Source organism: Balaenoptera acutorostrata, chromosome 6 (assembly GCF_949987535.1).
Source record: "Balaenoptera acutorostrata chromosome 6, mBalAcu1.1, whole genome shotgun sequence".
Classification (NCBI taxonomy): domain Eukaryota; kingdom Metazoa; phylum Chordata; class Mammalia; order Artiodactyla; family Balaenopteridae; genus Balaenoptera; species Balaenoptera acutorostrata.
Genome location: NC_080069.1, coordinates 41750874 through 41759961, shown reverse-complemented (window position 1 = coordinate 41759961; position 9088 = coordinate 41750874). Strand labels below are relative to the sequence as shown.

General features: G+C 41.3%; 1 pseudogene; it reads right to left on the bottom strand.

Annotated features, from left to right (window-relative positions):
- Positions 1-364: 364 nt before the first annotated feature.
- LOC103020034 (ATP synthase subunit g, mitochondrial-like) lies at positions 365-675 on the bottom strand (annotated as a pseudogene).
- Positions 676-9088: the final 8413 nt, after the last annotated feature.

The window sequence follows — 9088 nt, the reverse complement described above, 5'->3', positions numbered from 1 at the left end:
GTGTGCTGCAATGAAGACCCAGCACAGCCAAATAAATATATAAATAAATATTTAAAAATATATGTATGTTTCAAACCATCAAATTAAAATGTTATCCCCATATATACATGTACCACAATGTTACGTTTGCACATATTCTTTCCAATTTCAGGCTAAGCAAAGACATACATTTAGAGCTGTATTAATGTATCAAAGCAAAAGACAACCCAACTTAGTACCAAGAAATATTGTGACCATCCATGTAGCGTTTGATAGAGAAAACACTGATTTTGACATCATTTTAATCAGGCAGCAGTCTGGTCACACGTGGTCCAAGGACACTCAAATAATAAAGCAAATATAATCACATGTTAAAGTTTGGTCTTCAAACACTATAGCCAACAATGCCACACTTGCCTGTGATCTTGCCAACATAAAATCACATTCACACCTCAGTGGCCACCAAACCATTCAGCAGAGCTTCCTCAACTGTGAGCTGTTTGAAGCTACTAGTTTGAGCACTAATGACTATTTCTTAAAACCTCTGAATAGGAGTAGGGATCTCAGCAGGGTTGGAGGAACCAGCTCAACACTGACCTATTGCCAAAATGTGGCCAGTCAAGGCTTCATGTAAGTCACAGCAGCACTGACCAGGGCTTGAGCCTTCTCTGTGAGGTTATGAACAAATAGGGCCATGGTTCTATGACAGAAAAATCTCACCCAGAACTAGAGGGCCACCACTTTCTCTGTGACAGTAGTGAAGGAAGGGAGGATGGGGGAAAAGACAAAGAAGTGGTGTTAATGTGGAAGCATGTCCACATTTTGAATAAAGAAATAAACAAGATCACCTGCAGGAAATAAGGAGACCTGAATAAAAGGGGATTTTACATATATCGAATAGTCTTATAAAAGTTATAATTAGGAAAGATGCAGGGGACTTCCCTGGTGGCACAGTGGCTAAGAATTTGCCTGCCAGTGCAGGGACCACGGGTTCGAGCCCTGGTCCGGGAAGATCCGTGGAGCAACTAAGCTCATGTGCCACAACTACTGAGCCTGAGCTCTAGAGCCCGCAAGCCACAATTACTGAGCCCGCGTGCCACAACTACTGAAACCCACGCACCTAGAGCCTGTGCTCTGCAATGAGAAGCCCACGCCACAACTAAGAGTAGCCCCTGCTCGCTGAAACTAGAGAAAGCTCGCGTGCAGCAACAAAGACCCAATGCAGCCAAAAATAAATAAATAATTATTAATTTAAAAAAAAAAGAAGAGATGCAGGAGTTCTTTTCTAATTTAACAAAGCAGGTGGTTTGCAGCATCATGACACAATGGAAAGAACATTAGCTTTGGGGCCGCAAAGACGTGAGTTTGTGTCCTGGCTTTACTCCTTTTTAACAAGCTACCAAACTATTCTTTCTCAATTTCTTCACGGTAAAATGGGACAACAGTACCTATTTTGTCAGGTAGTTATGCAGATTCAGTGATAGGACATGTCAGTTAATTTCAGTTCCAACAAACATTTATTAATCTCCTATTGTGCACCTAGTACTCCACTAGGTGTGTATCTTGGAGGAGTTTGAAGTCTAGGGGGGAATTCATTTCTCCTTCATTCTCTTTTGGGACCAAAAAAAAATCAACTTTTGCAGAATTGTGAGGGGACTTGCTAGTTACTTCCCTGTGTGCTTTTAAATACTAGATGAGATGCCACCTGCAGGTGTTTTTCCAGTCTTCCTGGATTTAGCCACTAATGCTGGATGAGCCACTTCTCCAAGGCACTGTCCCTGCTTTTATGACCTCTTGCCCTCTGGACAGTGGGCTTGGCAAAGGGAACTCTTTGCAGCTGCCAATCATGAGGCATGAGTGGCCTTGGACTACTGACCCCTTCAATGGTGATTCAGCCTGTCTCATTCTTATCTCTGTAATAAGCGTGATGTGTATTTTTTCCTGTCTCCTTTTTGTTATTGTTGTTAGCAGCTAAATCTATGGTTGTTTAGCTTCCAAATAGCATCCCGGTGGGAAATGGTTCCAGACCGAGGACCTGAGAACAACTGACCACAATCGTGAACAGTAATGAAATCCATCCATTTGTAATCTCTGTTACTTTTAGGGAGAATAAGTAAAGACATGCGTCCTTGATTAGGTAGATTGGAATTAATTGTAATGATTGGGCTTGGAGTGTGAGTCCAGAGAAATATTAAATTCTAACAGAAGTGCTTTGGCAAAAGGATTATAAATTAAAGGTTTAATATGCGTACTCTAGTTGCTTAAGTGATTGTAACATCGTTTAAGCATTTAATGATAGTAAAATTGTTCCAGTGTCCTCTGTGATTTGTGATGAGGATCAGAACATCTAGATCAGAACTGAAGCTCATCACCAAGGAAAGGACAACACATTCTGACCAATACCTGGATTGTGTAATAGACATCTTTCCCTTCTTTAGTTCTTTTCCAATGCGGCAGAGCATTTATAACCTTATGTTGGATCAGTAAGGATTAGGTTGGCTCCATTTCTAGGACCATGTAAATACCAACCTTTCAAAGTTGGCAATAGGAAGTTCATAGATGTATCTTTTTCATATACGTGGCCTCTCAGATCTCTCAGGCAGGCCAATTTGTTTTCCACAGGACTGATCTATTTTCCTAGTTGTCAGCCTTGTATGAGAATTATTGCTGTGTCATGGGCATCAATAGAGTGTTCCAGCTGACCTTTATTAGGCCTTTGAGGAAAGATGGAAAACAACAACAACAAAAAACGATTGGCAAGTGCCAAGGTACTATCAGAGATTAACAACAATTTTCTCTGGACATTTTGTGATTCTGTTAAAATAAAAACAGACCAGAAATTACCGTGTTTTGAGTGAGATAATGCACCAAAGGCACTCACTCAACACAGAGCCAGGACTCAATAAGTGCAAGCTCTTATTACCATTATTTGGAATGAATGTCACCTATTTCCCCCTCTTTTTCCCACTCTCACAAACATCTTTTACTCTGAACCTCAGTGGTATGAAGGTAAACAACATTCATTCTCTTTGCTGAGAACAGGCTGTCCTGTTGTTGAAGGTGATAGAACAGTCAGCAGCCCTGGAAGCCCTATTCCAGATTCCAGGTAATTTTGCTGGGTCAGGCCAGCCTTGCAAACTGGCAGCTATCTGGAAGATTGGGGTCATGTTCTGCATTGGCCTGCCCTGGGAAATTGCTACACACAGCCAACAATCTTCTCTGGCATTAAGAAGTCAAGAGTAACACTTAACAACATTCCTTTAAACAATGAACTCATAAGCCAGAACCTAAATGCTGCACTAACAAGGGAGCCAGCTTTTGGATAGTCAAAGGCATTTTGTCAAAAGCATCATTATTCCGGCCAAGCTAGGGCTGCTACATGTATGGTTCTGTTCAGCTCAGCTCACCTTGTAGATAGGAGAGAATTTGGAACTTTTGTAGTTACTAAATCAACTCTTATTTCAATGCAGATAGCTCCTTGTTCTAAATAAGGTCCTTTATATTCTTGTGCTGCAGACTTGGCATTTCTAACTGCCTGATGGACATTTCCACTTGGATTTCCAGCTGTTGACACCTATTCCCAACATCCTTATTTCTGTCTATGCTCTCACCAATATTGAGAGACTAGGTATGTAATGGTTAAGAGTGAGGGCTTGGGAGGCTGACTGCCTGGGTTCAATTCCCTGCTGTGCTGCTTACTAGGTGTGTGGCCTTGGCCAAATTATTTGACTTTTTTGATGCCTTAATTACCTCATCTGTATCATTGGGATAATAATAACACATTCCTCATCAAATTATTGGAAGCATTGGGTTAAAGTGCTTTAGACCAGTGCCTGGCACATAGTCAGTGTTTGTATCAGTTTGGGTGTGTTACGTTGCAAATAACAGAACGGCAGTTAATGGTATGGTAGGCAAAAAAACATATTTAATTATCTTTCATAACTAGAATTCTAGAGGTGGGTAGTTCTAGGTTTGGTGCAGCAGTTCAGTGGTGCCACCAAAGACCCCACTTCTTCCTACCTTCCCCTCTGCCATCTTTAGCATGCTGGCTTTTCATCTCCATGGTTATCACATTGTGGTCACCAGGTGTTGCAAGTCCAGGTGTCACATCTGCATTCAAGGAAAGAAGAAGGGAGAAGGGCAGGGTCAGCATCCACTGTCCCTTTCATCAGGAAAATAACAGCTTTCCCAGGAGCCTCACAAAGGACTTATCCCTACATCTGATTGCCAAGAATAAGTCAGAGGTCCACCCTTGTCTGTGAAAGAGGCCAGGAAAGAGACCATCTAGTTTCTAGCCTCTGTAATGAGAGATGAGCGCAAAAGAAGAGGGTTGGGCGTGGTTGTTGAGGTAGCCTGGCCATAGTGACCGCCGCAGTGATTATTACATGTTAGCTGTTATTGTTATTATTATTGAAGTTCCTTAAGTTAGAAATATTGAAGTTATTTTTCATTCTTCTTCTTCTTCTCTAGCAAACACTCAGTCACCAAGTTTGGTGATTCCTCCTGCTTAGTGCTTTCTATGTCCATCCCTTCCTTTCCCTTTATGCTATTCCTAGTGTTTCTGGTTTTTATTATCTCAAGAGTGGAGAAACGCAGCAGCTTTCGTTCTGTATCTTTGATCTCCAGTTTCTCTGTGCTCTGCTCCATCTTGCACTCTGCTAGATGAATCTTCATCGGATACTTCTATCATGACATCTTCTTGCTTCAAACCCCTCCATCCCTCCCTATTGTCTACAATACTGATTCTTAACCTTCATTGTGCATTAGAATTACCTGGGAAGCTTGTTAAAAATCAGATGTCTCTTGAAAAGCAGATGCTGAGTTTACAAATAATATATCCTCAAAGCACTCACAGTATAATGGGAAAGGCAAGTAAGATAATGATAATCGAGGGTATTGTCATTTATTTTCTATGCCACTCATTTGGCCTATTAAATGTACTGCTTTACGTAAGATCCAGTATTAGTTATCTTTTCATGTCTACAAGTCTTAGCTCTTCCAGTAGACCAGAAATTCCTTGAAGGCAGAGATTATATAATACAACTTTGATGTTCTCATTAGTCCTAAATATTCAACAAAACATATGTTGAAGAATCAGTGGCATTCATACCAAATATTTAGTGGGTACTTAATAAATGTTAGCCAGATCCAACAAAAACATTGGAAAACCTCAGAGACACAAGACACAGGGTAAAGAAATCCTCTGTCAGATTAGATATATAGTTTTGAGCAACAGAGCCACATCTGTCTGAGAAATGGCTACAATGTAATAATGGTGCAGCTAGACCTTGCATGATTCAAACGGAAAGCTGCAGTGTAGATTTGCCATAAATGCAAAACTTCAAGGGGGTGAAAGGGCATCAGTAATCAGTAATTCTATCACTAATAGTATTAGTTTGATTATTGTGAAAGCTACCATCATTACCTACTGTTTTTTTTTTCAAGATACTCATGATACACACTGGAGGTAAGCTGCTTTCAGTAGCAAAATGTATTGTGAATTAAATATAGAAGAAAAAAGTGTTCAATTAATCATTCATTTGTTCAATTAATCAACCAATAATTAAAAAATACCTGATCTGTCCCAGGGCATTTATTTATTTATTTATTTTTAAAAGGAACAAACACTCTTTATTTATTTATTTATTTAATAAATTTATTTATTTTATTTTATTTATTTTTAGCTGCGTTGGGTCTTCATTGCTGCATGCGGGCTTTCTCTAGTTGCAGCGAGCGGGGGCTACTCTTCGTTGCAGTGCGCGGGCTTCTCATTGCGGTGGCTTCTCTTTGTTGCAGAGTGTGGGCTCTAGGCACGTGGACTTCAGTAGTTGTGGCGTGCGGGCTCAGTAGTTGTGGCTCGCGGGCTCTAGAGCGCTGGCTCAGTAGTTGTGGCACACGGGCTTAGTTGCTTTGCGGCATGTGGGATCTTCCCAGAGTAGGGATCTAACCTGTGTCCCCTGCATTGGCAGGCAGATTCTTTTCTTTTTTTTAAAATTAATTAATTAATTAATGTTTGGCTGTGTTGGGTCTTCATTGCTGTGCGTGGGTTTTCTCTAGTTGTGGCGAGTGGGGGATACTCTGTTGCGGTGTGTGGGCTTCTCATTGCAGTGGCTTCTCTTGTTGAGGAGCACGGGCTCTAGGCATGAGGGCTCTAGGGCACAGGCTCAGGCTCAGTAGTTGGGGCGCACGGGCTTAGTTGCTCCACAGCATGTGGGATCTTCCCAGACCAGGGCTCGAACCCGTGTCCCCTGCATTGGCAGGTGATTCTTAACCACTGAACCACCAGGAAAGCCCGGCAGGCAGATTCTTAACCACTGTGCCACCAGGGAAGTCCCTGTCCCAGGTTATTTAATGATGGATAGGACTCAGTCTCTCAAGGAACTTTGGTGTCCAGTAAGACAAAAAAGCATGCAAACAAGTTCAATAGATAATTTAAGGTGTGACCATAGCATACAGTGTGGGAAACAGGGCAGGAGGGCAGGGTCTATTCTGTGTGGAGATATGAGGACAGAATCGAGTTATCTTCCCCAAAGTTATCTTCTGTCTCACCTTCCACAGTACTGCTAGAGTTATTACTTTTCTCATGTGTGGTCTCACTTTCTTACCAGCTACTAAATTGTAAAATTAACATCTAAGGAGTTGATAACATCTTTGCTTCTTTGCACTTATTAGACTGGAAACAACCTCGGAAATCATTGTCTGACCCAACCTTTATAAACAAAGTGGTCACCTGTTCTCTCTTGTTCCACCCACCCCAATCTTCTAACCTCATTCACTGAATGTGAGAGACTAAGGTGATCAAGTATCCTGGTGTGCCCAGGAATGGGGGGTGTCCTAGTGCTAAGACCAGGACAGTCCCAGGCAAACTGGGATGAGTTGATCACCCAAGGATGAAGTAGAAAGATATAGAATTAATCGACCTGGGTTAAATGCTAGGTTAAATTCTTACTATGGGCAAACCTTTTAATGTTGATGGCTGCTTTATGCCACCAGACGTAAGTGTGTGTCTGGAATCCAAGGCAGCCCCCCAGCCTGTGCAAATTCAGAACGAGCATTCCACCATAGCCTACTGGGTTTGTCTTGTCCACTGGCTGGGCCAAGTCAACATGAGCATATGCTTACAGTAAATATTTGACATAACTTTCTTAGAATTTCCCATTATCACAGATTCTTATGGTCTAGTAATAAAATTGCATTAGGCAAAAATAGAATATATTTAACAACTTTTAGATCAACTTCCTCATTTTTATTGGCTTGATGAGGCTGGTTCCAGTTGTCTGAGAGTTGGGTATGAATCCTAGCTTTGCCACTTACTAGCTGTGTGACTCTGAATAAGGGCTTAATTTTTCTCATCTGAACATATAAGTTTCATTGTAATGATCAAATGCGTAAATATGAGTGTTAGTCATGAAACAGAGCCTATTTTTTTCTTCCAGTTTTGTTGAAATATAATTGACATAAGTTTGTGTAAGCATAGTGATTTGACTTACATACATCATGAAATGATTTCACAAGTTTAGAGAACATCCATCATCTCATATAGATACAAAATTAAAGAAATAGAAAAAACTTTTTTCCTTGTGATGAGAACTCTTAGGATTTACATTTTTAACAACTTTCATATATTACATACAGCAGTGTTAATTATATTTATCATGTTGCACATTATATCCCTAATACTTATTTATCTTATATCTGGAAGTTTGTACCTTTTGACTGCCTTCACCCAGTTCCCTCTCCCCTAACCCCCTGCCACTGGTAACTACAAATCTGATCTTTTTTTCAATGAGTTTGTTTGTTTTTGAAGTATAATTGACCTACAACACTATGTTAGCTCCTGTTACACAACATAGTGATTCAATATTTCTATACATTTCAAAATGATCACCACAATAAGTCTAGTTACATCAGTTACCATAAAAATATATTACATAGTTATGACTGTATTCCCCACACTGTACTGTTTCATACCCGTGACTCATTTATTTTGCAACTGGAAGTTTGGACCTCTTAATCTCCCTCACCTACTTCTTTCCTCTCCCCACTCCTCTCCCCTCTGGCAACCACCTATTTGTTCTCTGTATCTATATCTGTTTCTGTTTTGTTATGTTTGTTCATTTGTTTTTTTAGATTCCACATGTAAGTGAAATCATATAGTATTTGTCTTTCTAAACAGAGATTATTTTTATTCAAAACTTTTCAAATGAGGAAACTGAACCATGAGAGGGAAGCACCTTGCCCAAGGTCACATAACTAGCAAAGCATAGCAAACCATCAGGACTGAGCGCCCAGTGGCCCAACCTCCTGGCCCATCCTCTTAATTGCTGCTCTTTCTCTACTGCCTCCTGGCAGAGGGGCCTGTGGCCTGGGGAGATGGTAGTGAGACAAGAGGGGAGGGGGCAGGTCGCAACCTTTAAAAGAATGACGTAGACATAGGACATGACAAAAACTGGCTAGAACCAACTAGGTCCAAGGTGGTGGAAGATTTGACTTCCAGTGGACCTTGAACCTCATTATACGCTCATTGTAATACATTAGCATGCTAAATGACACACCCACCAGCACCATGACAGTTCTGAGACCAACCATAAAAAGTCCAAAAGTGGACGGTGGCCCAATTCCTGGAAATCCCTGCCCCTTCCCTGAAATAGTTGGAATAATTCTCCCACGCGTTAGCCTATGAAATTACCCAGTGCATAAAAACTAACCACCCCATATTTCAAGGCCTCTCTCCTTCTGAGATGGCCCACATTCTGTCTGTGGAGTGTGTCTCTCTCTAAATAAATCCACTTCTTACCTATCACTTTGTCTCTCACTGAATTCTTTCCATGACAAGACATCAAGAACCTGAGCTTCATTAAGTCCTGAGACCAGGTGTGTGATCTCAATGAAAAGACCATGGGGTTCAAGTCCCAGTCTGGGTTCTGGCTGGGTTCAAGTCCTAGCCTGTGGGTTCAAGTCCCAATCGGGGTGCTGGCTGGACTTGAATCCCGGCCCGTGGGTTCAAGTCTCATCTGAGTTGCACGGTTTCAGCAGGACCTCAAACGGAAGTGGATGCATCTGCAAGACTAGATCCTGGATACTGAGGCCCTGAGAATCTAGTGTCCCA